Genomic DNA, 21864 nt, shown 5'->3' with positions numbered 1-21864 from the left:
ACTAGAACTGTCTATTGTAGTCCCATTTTCTCTCTATAAATATATATTTTTCTTTTAGAAATGCGGAATTCCATTTTATTATAGCCTCTTCATTAATAACCATTTGAAGTAATGCATACAGGTGATTGCAGACATTTCCAGAGTTATGGCCATGCATGTATAGAATTAACTTACGTAAAACCTTGAATTTTCTCCATATCAGGAAGAGAACAGCAAAGGTGTCACGTAAGTTGGAAATCTTTCACCAGTGATGCCCATGCAAGATCCTGGGCATCACATGAAGAAGCAGCATCACTAATGAGGAAATACTGCAGTGGACTGGTCAGAGGTGCTTGCAGGGCATCATGACTGAGAGATGACCTGTGCTGGCAGGACATGTCCTTTGCCTCCCCGACAGACACCCAGCCAGAGTAGCAGTGGCCTGGACAGTGTTAGGCTGAAAAAGAAGATGGGGCCAGTAAAGACGACCTAACCAAGTACATCTATGCCCCTGACTTCTTCATGTGCGGGAAGTGTGTCCAGCTGCAGCTCCTCTTAGAACGCACGACGGCTCTAGAGCTGCGGATGGACTCACTTTGGAGCATCCGCGATGCTGAGGAGGTCATGGATAACACGTTCAGTGAGTTGGTCACACCGCAGATTAGGATTGGTGAGGGAAACAGGGAATGGGTGACCAAAAGGCAGAGAAAGAGCAGGAAGGCAGTGCAGGTGTCCCCTGCGGTCATCGCCCTCCAAAACAGGTATACCGTTTTGGATACTGTTGGGGGAGATGACTCACCAGGGGAAGGTAGTAGTAGCCAGGCTCATGGCACCGTGGCTGGCTCTGCTGCACAGAAAGGCGGGAAAACGACTGGCAGGGCTATAGTCATAGGGGATTCAATCATAAGTGGGGTAGACAGGCCTTTCTGTCGTCGAAAACGAGACTCCCAAATGGTATGTTGCCTCCCGGGTGCACGGGTCAGGGATGTCTCAGATTGGCTGCAGGACATACTGAAGGGGGAGGGTGAACAGCCAGTTGTCGTGGTGCATATAGGCACCAACGATATAGGTACAAAATGGGATGAGGTCCTACAATCAGAATTTAGGGAGTTAGGAGATAAGTTAAAATGTAGGACCTCAAAGGTAGTAATCTCAGGATTGCTACCAGTGCCACGAGACAGTCAGAGTAGAAATTGAAGAATAGTCAGAATGAATGAATACGTGTCTTGAGAAATGGTGCAGGAGGGAGGGGGGTTCAGATTTTTGGGACATTTGAACAGGTTCTAGGGGCGGTGGGACCATTACAAATCGGATGGTCTACACCTGGGCAGGACTGGAACCAATGTCCTAGAGGGTGCTTTTGCTAACACTGTTGGGGAGGTTTTAAACTAATGTGGCAGGGGAATGGGAACCAGATTAGGAAGTTAGAGGTCAGTAAAGAGGCAGCATCTAAAGCCAGTAAGGTACTAGATAATAAACTAAACGTGGCTAAGGGGAAGAGTAGACAGGGAAGAGATGATGAACGCAAATGGACAGATGGTCTGAGGTGCATTTATTATAATGCGAGAAGTGTAGCAAGTAAGGCAGATGAATTTAGGGCTTGGATTAGTACCTGGGAATATGATGTTATTGGTATTACTGAGACGTGGTTGAGGGAAGGGCAAGACTGGCAACTAAATATCCCAGGGTATAGATGCTTCAGGAGGGATAGAGAGGGAGGTAAAAGGGGTGGAGGATTTGCATTACTGGTCAGAGATGATATCACAGCTTTGATTAAGGAGGGCACGATGGAGGATTCGAGCACTTGAGGCAATATGGGTAGAGCTAAGAAATAGGAAACTTACAGTAACATTGTTGAGACTTTACTACAGGCCTCCCAAAAGCGAGCGTGAAGTAGAGATACAAATATGTAGACAGATTATAGAAAAATGTAGGAGCAATAGGCTGGTCGTGATGGGAGATTTTAACTTCCCAATATTGAATGGGACTCATGTAGTGTTGGAGGCGTAGATGGAGCAGAATTTGTAACGAGCATCCAGGAGAGGTTTTTAGAGCAGTATGTAAATTGTCCAACTCGGGAAGGGGCCATAGTGGACCTGGTATTGGGGAATGATCCCGGCCAGGTGGTTGATGTTTCAGTCGGTGATTCCTCTGGGAATAGCGATCACAATTCCGTAAGTTTTAGAATACTCAAAGACGAGACAAAGACGAGAGTGGTCCTAAAGGAAGAGTGCTAAATTGGGGAAATGCCAAGTATAACAAAATTCGGCAGGAGCTAGGGAATGTGGATTGGGAGCAGCTGTTTAAGGATAAATCCACATTTGAAATGTGGGAGTCTTTTAAGGAAAGGTTGATGAGAGTGTAGGACAGACATGTCCCTGTGAAAATGAGGGATAGAAATGGCAAGATTAGGGAACCATGGATGACGGGTGGAATTGTGAAACTAGCTAAGATGAAAAAGGAAGCATATATAAGATCTAGGCGACTTAAAACTGATGAAGCTTTGGAGGAATATCGGGAAAGTAGGACAAATCTCAAACGTGCAATAAGGAGGGCTAAAAGGGGTCATGAAATATCTTTGGCTAACAGGGTTAAGGAAAATCTCAAAGCCTTTTATTCGTATATAAGGAGCAAGAGGGTAACTAGAGAAAGGATTGGCCCACTCAAAGACAAAAGAGGGAATTTATGCATGGTCAGAGGAAATGGGTGAGATTCTTAATGAGTACTTTGCATCGGTATTCACAAGGAGAGGGACATGACAGATGTTGAGGCTAGGGATGGATGTTTAAATACTCTAAGTCAAGTCGGCATAAAGAAGGGGGAAGTTTTGGGTATTTTAAAAGGCATTAAGGTGGACAAGTCCCCAGGTCCGGATGGGATCTATCCCAGGTTGCTGAGGGAAGCGAGGGACAAAATAGCTGGGGCCTTAACAGATATCTTTGCAGCATCCTTGAGAACGGTGAGGTCCCGGAGGACTGGAGAATTGCTAATGTTGTCCCTTTGTTTAAGATGGGTAGCAGGGATAATCCAGGGAATTATAGACCTGTGAGCTTGACGTCAGTGGTAGGCAAACTGTTGGTGAAGATACTGAGCAATAGGATCTATGCACATTTGGAAGAAAATAGACTTATCAGTGATAGGCAGCATGTTTTTGTGCAGGGAAGGTCATGTCTTACAAACCTAATAGAATTCTTTGAGGAAGTGACAAAGTTAATTGATGAGGGAAGGGCTGTAGATGTCATATACATGAACTTCAGTAAGGCATTTGATAAAGTTTCCCATGGCAGGTTGATGGAAAAAGTGAAGTCGTATGGGGTTCAGGGTGTACTAGCTAGATGGATAAAGAACTGGCTGGGCAACAGGGGACAGAGAGTGTTGGTGGAAGGGAGTGTCTCAAAATGGAGGAAGGTGACTAGTGGTGTTCCACAGGGATCCGTGCTCGGACCACTGTTGTTTGAGATATACATAAATGATCTGGAGGAATGTATAGGTGGTCTGATTGGCAAGTTTGCAGATGATACTAGGATTGGTGGAGTTACAGATAGCGAGGAGTACTGTCAGAGAATACAGCAAATTTTAGATAGATTGGAGAGTTGGGCAGAGAAATGGCAGATGGAGTTCAATCCAGGCAAATGCGAGGTGATGCATTTTGGAAGATCTAAATCAAGAGTGGACTATACGGTCAATGGAAGAGTCATAGAACATAGAACATAGAACATAGAACGATACAGCGCAGTACAGGCCCTTCGGCCCTCAATGTTGCACCGACATGGAAAAAAAACTAAAGGCCATCTAACCTACACTATGCCCTTATCATCCATATGCTTATCCAATAAACTTTTAAATGCCCTCAATGTTGGCGAGTTCACTACTGTTGCAGGTAGGGCATTCCACGGCCTCACCACTCTTTGCGTAAAAAACCCACCTCTGACCTCTGTCCTATATCTATTACCCTTCAATTTAAGGCTATGTCCCCTCGTGATAGCCACCTCCATCCGCGGGAGAAGGCTCTCGCTGTCCACCCTATCTAACCCTCTGATCATTTTGTATGCCTCTATTAGGTCACCTCTTAACCTTCTTCTCTCTAATGAAAACAACCTCAAGTCCATCAGCCTTTCCTCATAAGATTTTCCCTCCATACCAGGCAACATCCTGGTAAATCTCCTCTGCACCCGTTCCAAAGCTTCTACGTCCTTCCTATAATGGGGCGACCAGAACTGTACACAATACTCCAAATGCGGCCGTACTAGAGTTTTGTACAACTGCAACATGACCTCATGGCTCCGGAACTCAATCCCTCTACCAATAAAGGCCATCACACCATAGGCCTTCTTCACAACCCTATCAACCTGGGTGGCAACTTTCAGGGATCTATGTACATGGACACCGAGATCCCTCTGCTCATCCACACTACCAAGAATTTTACCATAGCCAAATATTCCGCATTCCTGTTATTCTTTCCAAAGTGAATCACCTCACACTTCTCCACATTAAACTCCATTTGCCACCTCTCAGCCCAGCTCTGCAGCTTATCTATGTCCCTCTGTAACCTGCAACATCCTTCCGCACTGTCTACAACTCCACCGACTTTAGTGTCGTCTGCAAATTTACTTACCCATCCTTCTGCTCCCTCCTCTAGGTCATTTATAAAAATGACAAACAGCAACGGCCCCAGAACAGATCCTTGTGGTACGCCACTCGTAACTGAACTCCATTCTGAACATTTCCCATCAACCACCACTCTCTGTCTTCTTTCAACTAGCCAATTTCTGATCCACATCTCTAAATCACCCTCAATCCCCAGCCTCCGTATTTTCTGCAATAGCCGACCGTGGGGAACCTTATCAAACGCTTTACTGAAATCCATATACACCACATCAACTGCTTTACCCTCGTCCACCTGTTCAGTCACCTTCTCAAAGAACTCGATAAGGTTTGTGAGGCATGACCTACCCTTCACAAAACCATGCTGACTATCCCTAATCATATTATTCCTATCTAGATGATTATAAATCGTATCTTTTATAATCCTCTCCAAGACTTTACCCACCACAGATGTTAGGCTCACCGGCCTATAGTTACCGGGGTTATCTCTACTCCCCTTCTTGAACAAAGGGACCACATTTGCTATCCTCCAGTCCTCTGGCACTATTCCTGTAGCCAATGATGACCTAAAAATCAAAGCCAAAGGCTCAGCAATCTCTTCCCTGGCTTCCCAGAGAATCCTAGGATAAATCCCATCAGGCCCCGGGGACTTATCTATTTTCACCTTGTCCAGAATTGCCAACACTTCTTCCCTACGCACCTCAATGCCATCTATTCTAATAGCCTGGGTCTCAGCATTCTCCTCCACAATATTATCTTTTTCTTGAGTGAATACTGACGAAAAGTATTCATTTAGTATCTCGCTTATCTCCTCAGCCTCCACACACAACTTCCCACCACTGTCCTTGACTGGCCCTACTCTTACCCTAGTCATTCTTTTATTCCTGACATACCTATAGAAAGCTTTTGGGTTTTCCTTGATCCTACCTGCCAAAGACTTCTCATGTCCCCTCCTTGCTCGTCTTAGCTCTCTCTTTAGATCCTTCCTCGGTTCCCTGTAACTATCAAGCGCCCCAACTGAAACTTCACGCCTCATCTTCACATAGGCCTCCTTTTTCCTCTTAACAAGAGATTCCACTTCTTTGGTAAACCACGGTTCCCTCGCTCTACCCTTTCCTCCCTGTCTGACTGGTACGTACTGATCAAGAACACGCAATAGCTGTTCCTTGAACAATCTCCACATATCCAGTGTGCCCAACCCTTGCAGCCTACTTCTCCAACCTACACATCCTAAGTCATGTCTAATGGCATCATAATTGCCCTTCCCCCAGCTATAACTCTTGCCCTGCGGGGTATACTTATCCCTTTCCATCACTAATGTAAAGGTCACCGAATTGTGGTCACTGTCTCCAAAGTGTTCACTTACCTCCAGATCTAACACCTGGCCTGGTTCATTACCCAAAACCAAATCCAAAGTGGCCTCACCACTTGTTGGCCTGTCAACATATTGTGTCAGAAAACCCTCCTGCACACATTGTACAAAGAACGACCCATCCAATGTACTGAACTATAACTTTTCCAGTCAATATTAGGAAAGTTAAAGTCTCCCATAACAACTACCCTGTTACTTTCGCTCTTTTCCAGAATCATCTTCGCCATCCTTTCCTCTACATCTCTAGAACTATTAGGTGGCCTATAGAAAACTCCCAGCAGGGTGACCTCTCCTTTCCTGTTTCTAACCTCAGCCCATACTACCTCGGAAGAAGAGTCCCCATCTTGCACCCTTTCTGCCACCGTAATACTGTCCTTGACTAGCAGCGCCACACCTCCCCCTCTTTTGCCCCCTTCTCTGACTTTACTAAAGCACCTAAACCCCGGAACCTGCAACAACCATTCCTGTCCCTGCTCTATCCATGTCTCTGAAATGGCCACAACATCGAAGTCCCAGGTACCAACCCATGCTGCCAGTTCCCCTACCTTATTTCGTATACTCCTGGCATTGAAATAGACACACTTCAAACCATCTACCTGAACACTGCCGCCTTCCTGCGAAGTCAAATCTGTGCTCCTGACCTCTCTACTCTCAATCTCTCGCACCCCAAAACTACAATCCAGGTTCCCATGCCCCTGCTGAATTAGTTTAAACCCCCCCAAAGAGTACTAACAAATCTCCCCCCCAGGATATTGGTGCCCCTTAGGTTCAGATGTAGACCATCCTGTCTATAGAGGTCCCACCTTCCCCAGAAAGAGCCCCAGTTATCCAGAAATCTGAATCCCTCCCGCCTGCACCATCCCTGTAGCCACGTGTTTAATTGCTCTCTCTCCCTATTCCTCGTCTCACTATCACGTGGCACGGGCAACAACCCAGAGATAACAACTCTGTTTGTTCTCGCTCTGAGCTTCCATCCTAGCTCCCTAAAGGCCTGCCTGACATCCTTGTCCCCTTTCCTACCTATGTCGTTAGTGCCAATGTGGACTACGACTTGGGGCTGCTCCCCCTCCCCCTTAAGGACCCGAAAAACACGATCCGAGACATCACTTACCCTTGCACCTGGGAGGCAACATACCAAACGTGAGTCTCTCTCGCTCCCACAAAATCTCCTATCTGTGCCCCTGACTATTGAGTCCCCAATTACTAATGCTCTGCTCCTCTCCCCCCTTCCCTTCTGAGCAACAGGGACAGACTCCGTGCTAGAGTCCCGCACCCCATTGCTTACCCCTGGTAAGTCGTCCCCCCCACAAGTATCCAAAACGGTATACTTGTTACTCAGGGGAACGACCGCAGGGGGTCCCTGCACTGTCTGCTTCTTCCCAGTCCCTCTTACAGTTACCCATCTATCTCCAGTCTTTGGTGTAACTACTTCCCTGAAGCTCCTATCTATGACCACCTCTGCCTCCCGAATGATCCGAAGTTCATCCAACTCCAGCTCCAGTACCATAACTCGGTCTTGTAGGAGCTGGAGCTGGCTGCACTTCCTGCAGGTAAAATCAGCAGGGACACTAACAGCATCCCTCACCTGGGGAAAATTGATGTGCAGAGAGATCTGGGAGTTCAGGTCCATTGTATCCTGAAGGGGGCAACGCAGGTCGATAGAGTGGTCAAGAAGGCATACAGCATGCTTGCCTTCATTGGACGGGGTATTGAGTACAAGAGTCGGCAGGTCATGTTACAGTTGTATATGACTTTGGTTAGGCCACATTTGCAATACTGCGTGCAATACTGGTCACCACATTACCAGAAGGATGTGGATGCTTTAGAGAGGGTGCAGAGGAGGTTCACCAGGATGTTGCCTGGTATTGAGGGTGCTAGCTATGAAGAAAGATGGAGTAGATTAGGATTGTTTTCGTTGGAAAGATGGAGGTTGAGGGGGGACATAATTGAGGTCTATAAAATAATGAGAGGTATGGACAGGGTGGATAGCACCAAGCTCTTTCCAAGAGTGGGAGTGTCAATTACAAGGGATCACGATTTCAAGGTGAGAGGGGGAAAGTTTAAGGGAGATGTGCGTGGAAAGTGTTTTACACAGATGGTGGTTCGTGCCTGGAACGCTTTGCCAGCGGAGGTGGTAGAGGCGGGCACGATAGCATCATTTAAGATGCATCTAGACAGATATATGAACGGGCGGGAACAGAAGGAAGTAGATCCTTGGAAAATAGGCACCAGGTTTAGATAAAGGATCTGGATCGGCGTAGGCTGGGAGTGCCGAAGGGCCTGTTCCTGTGCTGCAATTTTCTTTGTTCTTAAAAAAAAAATCTAAGGACCACCTCCAAGATCCAGAACACTACCTGGGCTGGAGGTGGCTATGAACTGGAGCTGGGGTCTTGCTGCGGTTTGTACCACACTGGACCAGATGATATAAGTCTAAGTAATTGTCAAGGCATTTTACACTGCTATCTTTGGTTCATGATACAGCCAAGATTGGCAAATTGCGATATTAGGAGGAGACTATGTGCGGATATCAGTATCACTAAACCCAGGTCTTCCAGCTGCTGATATATTCCTTGAGTCCCTCGATGTAACTGTCATGGACTCTTCCCAGGAAACGGGCACACATGTTTTTGATGGGCATCGTGTGGCCACAGACGATCTGAAAACTGAAGGAATGGTGTCCCTTGTAGTTCATAAATGGCGGCCAATGCTGCCATGGGGAATACAGAGTCATGTGGGTGCAGTCGATGACACCGTATACCTGAGGTATGCCTGCTAAGCAGGCAAAGCCCATGCCTTTGATATCCTGGCTCACTAGTCCCAGTCCAAGTTGATGTAAATGTGGGCCCAGAAACGAGCTGCTGACATAGATGTTCAGAGCGTCAATAACCTTACTGACCATAGGCAATGAGTGACCTCCCAGTTCATGTGGTGCCAACTCTCACATCACCTGGCACAGGTGGTCTGCCTTCCCCAAGAAAGATGGAGTCTTCTCCGGCACTTGACATCTGACATCTGGAGGTAGGAAGTTCTACGGAGGTATACCATCTGTGGCCCTGCTCCCAGAAGATCAAAGGGCTCTTCCTCTCCTCTGCAGAGCACTGGACCTGGCCACGTGCAGCGGCACACCGGTGTCATTGCTGCTGGTCGGTCGCAATAAAAAGAATTGCCAATTCAACTGGTTCCATGGTTCTCCAGAATCAAAATCTGAAAGGAAGAGAACACCCATGTGCACAATGAGGAGTCCTGACAGTGCCCTCTTAGGGTCTGGGGCATCCACCCATGCGCATTCCCCTATGTAAGCCTCTTTCCACTGAGCCTTACACACTCCCCTGTCACACAACAGCATTTCCCCACAGTTGGCCCTCTCAACCTGAATGAAGTGCTTCGAACCTTGGGAGCCTCAGCGGGCCACATGACTCCCCCAAGAGTGAGGAGTGAGGGCAGTTGTGCATATTCAATGGATATGCGTTCGAAACTCACGGGGAACAAGACGTTGCCACCTGACATCTGAACGGGGTTACTGATAAGTGCCTTCATTATAACGCCTTGCACTGGGGACCACATCTAGGTTAGCTCTCTGTTTGGAAATGTGAGTATGAACCTTGGCGTTCAATACCTGGGGTCTAGGTTTCTAGAGGCTTAACTATTGGGCGCATATCAGTGGCACATTCATGAATTTATGACTACATTTCCGCAACTGACTTGTCAAGGATGGGTCAGGGAGGAAATTAGGCAACTCGCTGCCCCTTGTGGCAGTTGAGATACACCTGATATGTATGAAGACTGCTATTTACATCAACTTCATTCTTGGATGGGACCCTCAGTCCCCCCCCAGCTCTCAGGCTCTGCGGATTAAATGAGTCTTCCAACTTGAACCACCAGCCACCCACACACAACCCCTAACAGCCTGGCCTCCATAACTGGTGTCCTTGAACTTCAAGGCAACTTATTCCCTCAGGCTTCAAAGTTCATTGTGACTACACTCGTCTGCTTCTCAGGCGAGGGAACTGGAAATTTTGGAAACAATAATAGCATTTCCTGATTTTCGCTGTACTTTGTGCCCTCATTGCAGTGCTCGTTGACGTCTAATGCAGACTGAAAATTGCCCCCTAAATTCTTAAAAGAATGAGTGAAATTTTCTGGAAATTGTGGTGGGAGAGAACATTCAACGTAGTGGAAGACAAAGATCTGTTTCCTGACGGCGGTGTTAACTTTTTGAATTTTGATCCACAGATTTTTCCGACAGTTTAAGGGCGGGTTAAGGTTCCCAATGAACATTGTTAGGAATCCTATTTGCGAACATTGGCATGCCATGGATATTTATTAAAAAGTCACCTCGGCAGAATCAAACTCCACATCCAAATTAGGTTCCCTGTCAGCAAGAATTTAGAAAATTCAGTTTTATAACTGTATATATGTGGCGTAGAACCAGGTGAGCGTCACCTCTTCCATGTTCTTGAGGTCCATAGATGTTGGGTGCTATTGACTTGCAGCGTCCTGCCAGAATTGCAACAGGCCACTTCCGGGATTCCCGATGGTTGTTACGCCGCGCGATATCCAATGGGTCCTCGCGAGACCTTGCAACCTGGATCCTGCCCGCATGCATAGTTAAGTGCCCACTCAGCATGTGAGCAGCGGTTAGCACTGGGACTGTGGCACTGAGGACCCGGGGTCAAATCCCGGCCCTGGGTCACTGACGGTGTAGAGTTTGCACTTTCTCCCAATGTCTGCGTGAGTTTCACCCCCACAACCCAAAGAGGTGCAGGTTAGGTGGATTGGCCACACTAAATTGCCCCTTAATTGGTGATGGAACCATCAATTCTACGGACACGTGCTTGTAGGATTAGAATAGCGGTTTTAATATACTTACAACAGAGCCAGCCTGTTAGCCGTTGAACTATCGATGAACTGGCTGGCTGGCCCTGTGGCACGGATCTTTATACAGCAGCGCCAGGGGGAGGAGTTATGGGCGGAGCCAAGGGGGGAGCCCAGTATAAACTCTCGAGTACTCCCAGAGCTACTCCCCCTGGTGGTCAGGTCGTGCAACTGCACTTACAATATCGGTACGTATATACAATGGGAACAGAGTGACATTGGTAACTTATAACACCGTGTGAATCTCATTCACCACATTCACCCCCTGTGAAAAAAATCAAGTCCTGCAGGGATGGTGGCTCACAGAGTTAGTCTGTCTGGTGGACGAATTGTTGGTTGCGATCTGTGGAGCACTGGGGTTGCAGCCTCTTGCAGTGGCTGAGTGGGTGTTGAGATCTGGGGTACGATGGCAGAATCCGGGGCGGGTCTCGTCCAAACTTCATACACATCTGGCTCGACAGGCGACTGGGGGCGCTGGGGGCGGGCTGGTGCTGGCGCGTGGAACAGATGGGGCGAGCTTGCGGGATCGGGGGCGCGAGGGGGCGGCAGCATAGGGAACGGGGTAAGGGGTTCCTCAGTGGGGGTAGGGAGGGGGGCTGGATCCAACGGGTGCCAGGTCCCAAAGGGATACTGTGTCCTGGCGACCGTCCAGGAACTCCACGAATGCGTACTGTGGGTTGGAATGGAGGAGGCGCACCTTTTCAACAAGGGGGTCGGTTTTGTGCGCCCTGACGTGCTTTCTCAGGAGAACCGGGCCTGGTGTCCTCAGCCACGCCGGAAGTGAGACCCCCGTGGTAGTGCCCCTAGAAAAAATGAAGAGCCGCTTGTGAGGGGTTTGATTTGTCGCTGTACAGAGGAGGGATCTAATTACGTGGAGCGCGTCTGGGAGGACTTCTTGCCATTGGGAGACTTGGAGTTTTCTAGACCGGAGGGTCAGTAGGACGGTCTTCCAGACCGTCGCGGTCTCCCTCTCCACCTGCACGTTTCCCCTGGGGTTGTAGCTGGTAGTCCTGCTCGAGGCGATGCCCTTGTCGAGCAGGTACTGACGCAGCTCGTCGCTCATAAATGACGAACCCCGGTCGCTGTGCACGTAGCTGGGGAACCCAAACAGGGTGAAGACACTATGCAGGGCCCTAATGACTGTGTGGGAGGTCATGTCGGGGCACGGAATGGCAAAAGGGAATCGGGAGAACTCGTCTATGATGTTGAGGAAATAAATGTTCTTGTTAGTGGAGGGGAGTGGCCCTTTGAAATCGATCGCAAGGCGTTCAAAGGGCCTAGAAGCCTTGACCAGGTGGGCCCTGTCTGGTCTATAGAAGTGCGGTTTTCACTCTGCACAGATCGGGCAGTCCCTGGTGACTTGTTAGAGAAAGGCAGGTTTCGGGCTCTGATGTAGTGGGCGAGCCGGGTGACCCCTGGATGGTAGAGGTCATCGTGGATGGCTTTCAGATGGCTGATCTGCACGCTGGCGCATGTCCCGCGGGATAGGGCATCCGAGGGCTCGTTGGGCTTCCCCAGTCAATTTTTAATATCGTAACTATAGGTGGAGAGTTCAATCCTCCATCGAAGGATTTTATCATTTTTTATTTTGCCCCTTTGCGAGTTGTCAAACATAAAGGCAACCGATCGTTGGTCGGTGATGAGGGTGAACCTCCTACCTGCGAGGTAGTGCCTCCAGTGACGAACAGCCTCCACGATGGCTTGCGCTTCCTTCTCGACTGAGGAGTGTCGGAGCTCTGAAGCGGATAGGGTACGGGAGAAAAATGCAACGGGCCTCCCTGCCTGATTTAAAGTGGCTGCTAGAGCTACCTCTGAGGCGTCGCTCTCAACCTGAAAGGGAGTGGATTCATCCACCGCCCACATGGCTGCTTTGGCGATGTCCTCCTTGATGCAGCTGAAGGCCTGGCGCGCCTCAGCTGACAGGGGAAATCGTGTGGCCTTAAAGAGTGGGCGGGCTTTGTCCGCATATTGAGGGACCCACTGGGCGTAGTACAAAAAGAACCCCAAGCATCGTTTGAGGGCTTTGGGGCAATGAGGGAGGGGGAGTTCTAAGAGGGGGCGCATACAGTCCTGGTCTGGGCCCAGGACTCCGTTCTCCACTATGTAGCCGAGGATGGCCAGTCTGTTTGTGCGGAAAACGCATTTCTCCTTGTTATAAGTGAGGTTTAATTTCTGTGCCGTTTGGAGAAAACGGGGGAGGTTGGCGTCGTGGTCCTGCTGGTCATAGCTGCAGATGGTAACATTGTCCAGATACGGAAACGTGGCCCGCAGCCCGTACTGGTCTACCATTCGGTCCATTACTCGTTGGAACACCGAAACCCCGTTAGTGACGCCGAAGGGAACCCGGAGGAAATGGAAGAGGCGGCCATCGGCCTCGAACACCGTGTATTGGCGGTCCTCCGGGCGGATTGGGAGCTGGTGGTATGCAGACTTCAGATCCACCGTGGAAAATAGCCGATATTGGGCGATCTGGTTAACCATGTCTGCAATTCTGGGGAGGGGATAAGCGTCTAGGAGCGTAAAGCGATTTGTGGTCTGACTATAGTCGACGACCATGCAACATTTTTCCCCGGTCTTGACGACCACCACCTGAGCTCTTCAGGGACTATTACTGGCCTCTATGATTCCCTCACTGAGCAGCCGCCGGACCTCCGATCAGATAAAGACCCTATCCTTGGCTGTATCGCCTGCTGCGAGTAGCTACTGGCTTGCAATCTGGAGTGAGATTGGCGAAGAGAGGAGGGGGGGAGCTGCGCAGCGTGGCTAGGCTGCAGATAGTGAGTGGGGGCAGGGGCCCGCCGAAGCTGAGGGTGAGACTCTTGAGGTTGCACTGAAAATCCAGGCCTAATAAGAGTGGCGTGCAGAGGTCAGGCAGGACATAAAGTTTAAATTTAGAATAACTAGCGCCTCGAATTGTAAGCACAGCGACGCTGCGTCCTTGGATTTGGACTGAGTGGGAGCCCGAAGCGAGGGCGATAGTTTGGCTCACAGGAAAAATAGGAAGCGAACAGCGTCTTACCAGCTCTGGATGTATGAAGCTCTCGGTGCTCCCGGAGTCAAAGAGGCATGGTGTGCTGGACCTCCGCGATCGAACTTCGTAGGTGCTTGGGGCGGGATTGATCTAGGGTGACCGCGTTGAGTTGCGGGCCGCGTGATGGGTGCCCGGGGAAGTCGTAGTCTTCTGAGTGGGCGTCCGGTCGAGTAGATGCCGGTACGTTCTGGCGAGCTTGATGCAGGATCGCTGCGCTGAGTTGCGGGCCGCGTGATGAGTGCCCGGGGAAGTCGTAGTCTTCTGATGAGCTATCTGAGCATGGAGATGCAGATGGGATCCGTGGATCGCACGTGGTGAGCGGCGAGGAAAATGGCGTCCAAGATGGCGGCCCCCATGAGTCGCACATGGCCGGCCGCATGGTGGGGGTTTGCCAAGATGGCGGCCCCTATAGATCGCACGGGAGTCGGGGCGTAGGCCGCAGCATTTCGAGCCCCCGGGCCCGCTGGTGCTGGGAGCGATTTGTTCTCTCCACTGGGGAGTTAGAAACTGGGGCCCTTTTCGCGAGGCACACTCTGGCATAGTGGCCTTTCTTCCCGCAGCTGCTGCAGGCCGTGGATCGGGCTGGGCAGTGCTGCCGCGGGTGCTGGCTTTGGCCACAGAAATGGCAGGCTGGGGTAGCTGAGTAGCTGGCTGGAGCAGCTGAGTAGCTGGCTGGGGCAGCAGAGTAACTGGCATTGGCAGCGCGGTAGCTGGGGGGCCTTGCGGCACAGGCCTGGGGGTGTTGTTGGTCGGGGGCCCACGATGAGGTCGCGGGGTCCGCGGGAAACTAGGTGAGGCTACAGAAGGAGACTTCCATAGTGGTAGCAGCCTCTACAGTAGTATCTATGTCCTGGGCCCCCTTTTCTAGCAGTCTTTGGCGCACATAGTTCGATCTAAGGCCCGCTACGAAAACGTCCCGCACAGCAAGCTTCCTATGTTCAACCGCGGTAACGGCTTGATTATTACAGTCATTAGAGAGATTGTTCAGTTCACGTATAAATTCGGCTAGCGTTTCTGGAGGCCGCTGACGGCGAGTCGTAAACAAGTGGCGTGCATAAACCTCGTTAATGGTCCTAACATACATTTTGTCCAATATCGCCAGCACTGCTGTGTAAGAACCGGCCGGATTTAGCTGTGAGGAGATTCTGTGGCTTACCCTCGCGTGCAGTAGGCTGAGCTTTTGTTCCTCCGTTGTTCCAGTGGTGCTGGCTTCTGCCAGGTCGGCCTTAAAACATCTCAGCCAGTGGGAGAAAATTTCTTTAGCCTCTGCATCCTGGGGTCGAGTTCTAGGCGTCCGGGCTTGAGGGCTGCTTCCATGATTTACTTCGACTGTTTCGTAAGTATATTAAATTGATGGAACCATCAATTCTACGGACATGTGCTTGTAGGATTAGAATAGCGGTTTTAATATACTTACAACAGAGCCAGCCTGTTAGCCGTTGAACTTTCGATGAACTGGCTGGCTGGCCCTGTGGCACGGATCTTTATACAGCAGCTCCAGGGGGAGGAGTTCTGGGAGGAGCCAAGGGGGGAGCCCAGTACAAACTCTCGAGTACTCCCAGAGCTACTCCCCCTGGTGGTCAGGTAGTGCAACTGCACTTACAATTTCGGTACATATATACAATGGGAACAGAGTGACATTGGTAACTTATAACACCGTGTGAATCTCATTCACCACAATTGGAGAAAAAATAATTGGGTACTATAAATTTATACATATATCATACATACTATCTATGTCGATTACAGATCTAACCAGCACCAGGGATCTACCAGCCTCGCCGAGGAGACCCCAGCCGGGCATCGTTTAACACTGGTCCCACAAACGGAGACCAGGTGAAATGGTACTTGGGGCAGGGAGGGTCTCCCAGGCGATCGGAAACCCCCGGGTGGTTGACCTTTGGGCAGGGTGGCACCCTGGCACTGTCACCTGAACACAATGGTACTGTCAGCTTGGCACCCTGGCAATGCCACCTCAGTACCTTGGCAGTGCCACTTAGGTGCCAGCCTGGCACTACCAAGGTGCCCAGGTGACACTGCCAAGCTGGCAGTGCCAATTGGCATTCTGCCCACGCTGGGGCTTGGGCCCTGGGATCCCCTGGGGTTGAGGTGGTCTGCAGAGGGGCTCAGAGACCACCAAACATGTGATTTGGGCTGTTGGGGGGGGAGGGGGGGTCTGGAGATCACGGCAGGCGGAGAGGAGCTGCTCAGTGTAGGAAATGCAACTGGATGCGGCCTTTGCTGATGCCTGAAAAAATAATAGAGTTCTATCCCCACCACTACAGTGCTGGGATTGACCCCGCTAATCCTGCCCAAAATGGGACTTGATTTTTCGTTAGATTGCGGCCATTGCTTTTGTTTTTTGGGGACCTCACATAACTTCACTCATGTTGAATGCCATTAGCAAACACCCAGTTGGCAGAACGGTGGTTCGTGATGCAGAGCTAAACCAACAACATGGGTTCAATTCCCATACCAGCTGAGGTTATTCATGAAGGCTCCACCTTCTCAGCCTTGCCCCTTGCATGGGCGGCAGGGTGGCACAATGGCACCGAGGACCCAGGTTCAATCCCAGCCCCGGGTCACTGTCCATGTGGAGTTTGCACATTCTCCCCGTGCCTGCTTGGGTCTCACCCCACAACCCAAAGATATACAGCGTAGGTGGATTGGCCACGCTGAACTGCCCCTTAATTGGAATTTTGTTTTTAATAAACTTTGCATCTCAAGTTAACTCACCACCAATTAGCTGTCAAAGAGGAAAGCAGCTTGTGGTCCACTGGGGCTGTGGCAACATTTATTTATATCAACACACATATATTAGTGTATAGCAGTGTCATAAAACATTAAATAAGTCTTATCAGAGCTATGTAAAAGGAGGGACTTTTTTCAGGTGGAAGGAGCCAGTGATGTCATAATCAACTGATGTGTGATTCAGTCTGTGACATACTGGTTCCAGGATTTGAATGTATTACAGTACTGGGAGATAATACAGATACATATCTGTTCTATACATTTCTTTGCAAGTAAAAGCATGATTGCTGTGGAGGAGAGCTGCATTGTCAACCTATCACTGCATCACTTTCATGCTTTGGATGACATCACAGCATTTCAGCATCAAAATTGAAACACAAATATTTTTACATTGGCCTAAATAAATGTGGAAAAGCTCCATGGTTTTGTAAAACTAATGTAAGCAGAAATCAATTCAAGGGTACAGAATATCATAAATGGAATCAACGTGATATAAAAGGTATGTGTTCTGAAATCTGTCTTAATTCACTCACTCCTGAAAAGATCACAAGGAGTTGTGTTAAGTAAGAAGCCCTGTACACTGGAGTTGCCCTGTGCACTGGAATTTCCCTGTACACTGGGGTAGCCCTGTACACTGGAGTTGCCCTGTGCACTGGAATTGCCCTGTACACTGGAGTTGCCCTGTACACTGGAGTTGTCCTGTGCACTGGAATTTCCCTGTACACTGGGGTAGCCCTGTACACTGGAGTTGCCCTGTGCACTGGAATTTCCCTGTACACTGGGGTAGCCCTGTACACTGGAGTTGCCCTGTGCACTGGAATTGCCCTGTACACTGGAGTTGCCCTGTACACTGGAATTGCCCTGTACACTGGGGTAGCCCTGTACACTGGAGTTGCCCTGTACACTGGAGTTGCCCTGTACACTGGAGTTGTCCTGTGCACTGGAATTGCCTTGTACACTGGAGTTGCCCTGTACACTGGAGTTGCCCTGTACACTGGAGTTGCCCTGTACACTGGAGTTGCCCTGTACACTGGAGTTGTCCTGTGCACTGGAATTGCCCTGTACACGAGTTGCCCTGTGCACTGGAATTGCCCTGTACACTGGGGTAGCCCTGTACACTGGAGTTGCCCTGTACACTGGAGTTGCCCTGTACACTGGAGTTGTCCTGTGCACTGGAATTGCCTTGTACACTGGAGTTGCCCTGTACACTGGAGTTGTCCTGTGCACTGGAATTGCCCTGTACACTGGGGTAGCCCTGTACACTGGAATTACCCTGTACACTGGAGTTGCCCTGTACACTGACAGTGAAGTTCAGTGATATTGTTTGAGGAACTGCTTCCTGCTTTCTTTTTGCATTTTTCTCTTTAAGCTGATTGGATCGCAAGTCTGTATAATCATGCATGATGTACTGTGTAATATATTAAAGCTACTGTTTCCCCTCCCAACGATGGGGCAGCCTCTACCCCAAACTCCAAAGTCAGCCCCGGACATAGTTGTGGGGGTTACAACCACCGCATGTGACAAAGTTCCAGTCATGTTGTGGACCAGCGTGTTTTCCCGCTGGTGTCGCAGAGAACCAGAGTTGGGGGGGGGGGGGATGATTCTGGTCAGATCTTCATCTGCATCCCATTAGCGAGACGAAAGTCAGTTTCATGCCTCCAGTGGTTTACTGTTGCACCCTGGCGGGCACCAGCAGAAGATACTGCGGGAAATTCATGCTGGTGTAAAACCAATTATTGGACTCCCACTGAATTTTACCCCTCTCCTGCCTGCTTTGAACCCACTGCCGGGTGCATGGGAGAACTCCACCCATTAATAAACCAGTTAGGCTTTTCACAGCTTTCATGGTCATTGCACAAATTACAAGATTTATTATTCAAATTCATCTATTGAATTCAGTTGCACCACTCATCATGTGAGCAGATCTAAGCTGGCTATCTTTTTATGAGCCATTGTAATTTTAAATACTCACTAATTTACTCAAATTATGGATTCTGAGTTAGTCCACAACTGACTTCAGACTAATAACTATACACCTCTTGAACATAAAAAAAGAAGGCTTTAGCCTGCTGCACTATTCAATAACATTCAATAAGGGGTGGAAAGATGGCAGCATTGAACCCCGCCCACCCCTCCACAGTGTTAGCTGGTAGCTGCCTTGCAGCAGATGTAATATTGCCTGGAATATAAATTTTAGCTCCGTTATTTTTTACAGGGACACATTTTTGTTCAAGGCACCTTGCCTAATAGGAATCATGTCACCACAACACAGTCAAAGCAATTTTTGTTGCATGTATTTTCAGTGGAAACAATGATGTCCCATGGTATATGTAACTATCACCATTGTTTTGGAAATAAATAGCAACAATAACTAACTTTTTCTTTTCATTTTGATTTGAAAACGCAAAATATCGACAGCATTCATGAAAATGTGTTTCTGGAGTTAATGACTAGAAGGAAGTGCAATTTTCTGGGTTGCATGTTTTGATCCTTTTTCCTTCCCAAGTTTACTGAAACGGTAATAACCGTTACTCAAAGTCACAGTGCCTCTTTTGGCCCAGACTGTGTTTAGAATAAAGTTTGTTTGGATCACATTCTTCTTCACTGGAGTCATCACACGTACTTGTGATGCAGCCATTTATCAATTTTCAGAGTGGAATAGAAAAATACCTCCGTGGGATCTCTCACCAGTCAAAGATGTGTGTAATGTGTCAGTTTATCGTTTGTTGCCCGAGACAAAGATAATGCAGCCGCGATTTTCAACTCCTTACCTATTCTGAGCATGGCACAAATGATCAGAGAGAGTAGAATGGCAGTTCTGACAAGTCTGTTGGAGATAGTACAAGTGTTAAAATATAGAGAACAACCATTCAGCTGGGATCTGATACTAATGCAAGAGGCATACATATTGTTGAAACCTGACATCATGCACACAGATGACATCTGTGTGATTCACTGTGATTATCGACGCGTTGTATCATCGCATACTTTATTCTGTGCAGGAGCTACTGCCACAGCTTGTTAGGAAAATGCCAACATGAGCTGGTCCAGCTCGAGTCCACCAGTATTTTGAGAACAGAAGTGAAACACTGTGGTATTAAATCAAAGGTCAAGGTTGTCCCTTGCTAACATTCAGGTGTCATGAATGTGACATTGTGTTGCCAAGCCATCTGGAAGAAAACCATTGAGAAAGCATATGTGCATTACACTGGCCTGCATCTTGTGGTAGAAATTACAGTGAGACTACCAGTGTTCACCATTGTTACACCTCTGGAACTGGCAGCAACTTCTGGAGTCTGTGCGTGAGTAATTTGAAGTGTTGGGCACTGTGGACTTGTGAAGCAGAAGGGGCTTGTTTAGCACAGGGCTAAATCGCTGGCTTTGAAAGCAGACCAAGGCAGGCCAGCACCGCGGGTTCAATTCCCGTACCAGCCTCCCCGAACAGGCGCCGGAATGTGGCGACTAGGGGCTTTTTCGCAGTAACTTCATTTGAAGCCTACTTGTGACAATAAGCGATTTCCATTTCATTTCATATGCCACCAACACTGAAGAAGGTTCAACACTATTTTATTAACTCTTATAAAATACTAGACATACTGTAACTGTGGGTTTAGATGATGCTAGTTTAACTAGAGACCTGTGCCTGGCCGAACCAGTTGAATCACTCAGCACGTGGTGTGAGTCTGTACTGTACTTGATGAGCTCTTGTGCTTCTGAGAGGCAGCATCCAGAATGAGCGGGAAAAGTGATGCCCTCTGTCTTTATAGTGCATGTGTTCTAACTGGTGATTGGCTGTGGTGTTTGTGCATGTTGATTGGTCCTAGTGTATGTCTATCAGTGTGTGTCTGCACCATGATATACTGGTGTATATTATGACATAATTAAATGCAAAAATCCAGAAGTTGCCCTCAGCAACTTTCTGCTGTGCCACAGGGCACGGTCCCCCAGACTGAGCTGACAAAAACTTTTCCTGTTACACTCACATTGAAAAGGTTAGTGAGGTGTAACTGCGTTTTAACACCATACAAAGTTCAGAATAACTGCGAAACAGACTCACTGTCACTGAACAAACTATTTAGGAAGGTAAACTTTCTCCGGATTGTAATTTTATAAATCATGAGCATGATTCAGCAGACTGTAGTTAAAGTCCGTTGAACGACACATTTAGCAGGATGTTTCCCGACGGCTACAGTGCCAAGAAACATCCCGCTATCCATCGGAACTTTATCATTTCATTTGGCCTCAGGGGAGTTTCTGCCCACCGAGGTCGCACTTAGAGGGACTTCCTGATGCCGAGCTGAAGCTCGCCAGCAGGAAAGGGTCCTCGCAGATCGAGCTGTCATTTTGTCTGGCAGCCATGATCTTCCCTCCCCCTTTCAGAAATGATGCACGATCAATTATTGCGAAAGTGAGATTAGAGAATAATCGAAAGCTTTATTAGACAAGATGCATTCCCCAGCCGCTCATAACAGAAAATGGCTGCAGCCAGGGCTGAACACCTCTTTATACCATACACTGGGCTGAGCCAGCAGACAGGGATTTACCCACGTATCTCTAATACAGTAGTACCTCCAACACAGGTACTGTAATACATATAATACGGTCTACCACATTCACCCCTGTTGAAAAAAAAGGCCTGCGGGGATGGTGGCATAGCCTTTAACAGTAACAATGACAACCACAGTAACAATTACAACGAAGAAATCAATCGATCGGGGGCCTTGATGGTCATCTGCGGCCGTCGCAGTCTCGGTGGTGATGCAGGCGCCAACTCAGGCATTTCCGACTCCAGAGCAGGATGGGTCCAGGAGCTGCCAGCCACATTGGGAGTGATGTCCGGAGGTGGACTTCCTGTTAAAAACAAGAAGACGTTCATGGGGGATTTCATTAGTTGTGGTACACGGGAGTGACCGTATGGAATGGAGTGCATCGGGGAGGATCTCCTGCCAGCGAGAGACCGGGAGATTACTGGACCTTAGGGCCAGCAGAACGGCCTTCCAGACCGTCCCGTTCTCCCTCTCCACCTGTCCGTTTCCCCGGAGATTGTAGCTGGTCGTCCTGCTTAAGGCAATGCCCTTGCTGAGCAGGAATTGACGCAGCTCGTCACTCATAAATGAGGAACCCCTATCACTGTGTATTTAGGAGGGGAAACCGAACAGTGGAGGGCTTTAATGATGGTGGCAGCAGTCATGTTGGGACAGGGGCTGGCGAAGGGGAACTGGAAGAACTCATCGACCACATTCAGAAAGTA

The 21864-nt window shown here is 48.8% G+C and overlaps 1 protein-coding gene across 12 annotated transcripts in view; it reads left to right on the top strand.

Annotated features, from left to right (window-relative positions):
- The window catches only part of pde4d (phosphodiesterase 4D, cAMP-specific), a 1491178-nt gene that overhangs the window by 1258698 nt on the left and 210616 nt on the right, over positions 1-21864 (top strand). The gene's annotated exons all lie outside the window — the stretch shown is intronic.

The sequence above is a fragment of the Scyliorhinus canicula genome, chromosome 3, assembly GCF_902713615.1.
Source record: "Scyliorhinus canicula chromosome 3, sScyCan1.1, whole genome shotgun sequence".
In the NCBI taxonomy this organism is placed as follows: domain Eukaryota; kingdom Metazoa; phylum Chordata; class Chondrichthyes; order Carcharhiniformes; family Scyliorhinidae; genus Scyliorhinus; species Scyliorhinus canicula.
The sequence above is the reverse complement of the archived record's forward strand: the minus strand, read 5'-3'. Positions and strand labels throughout refer to the sequence as shown.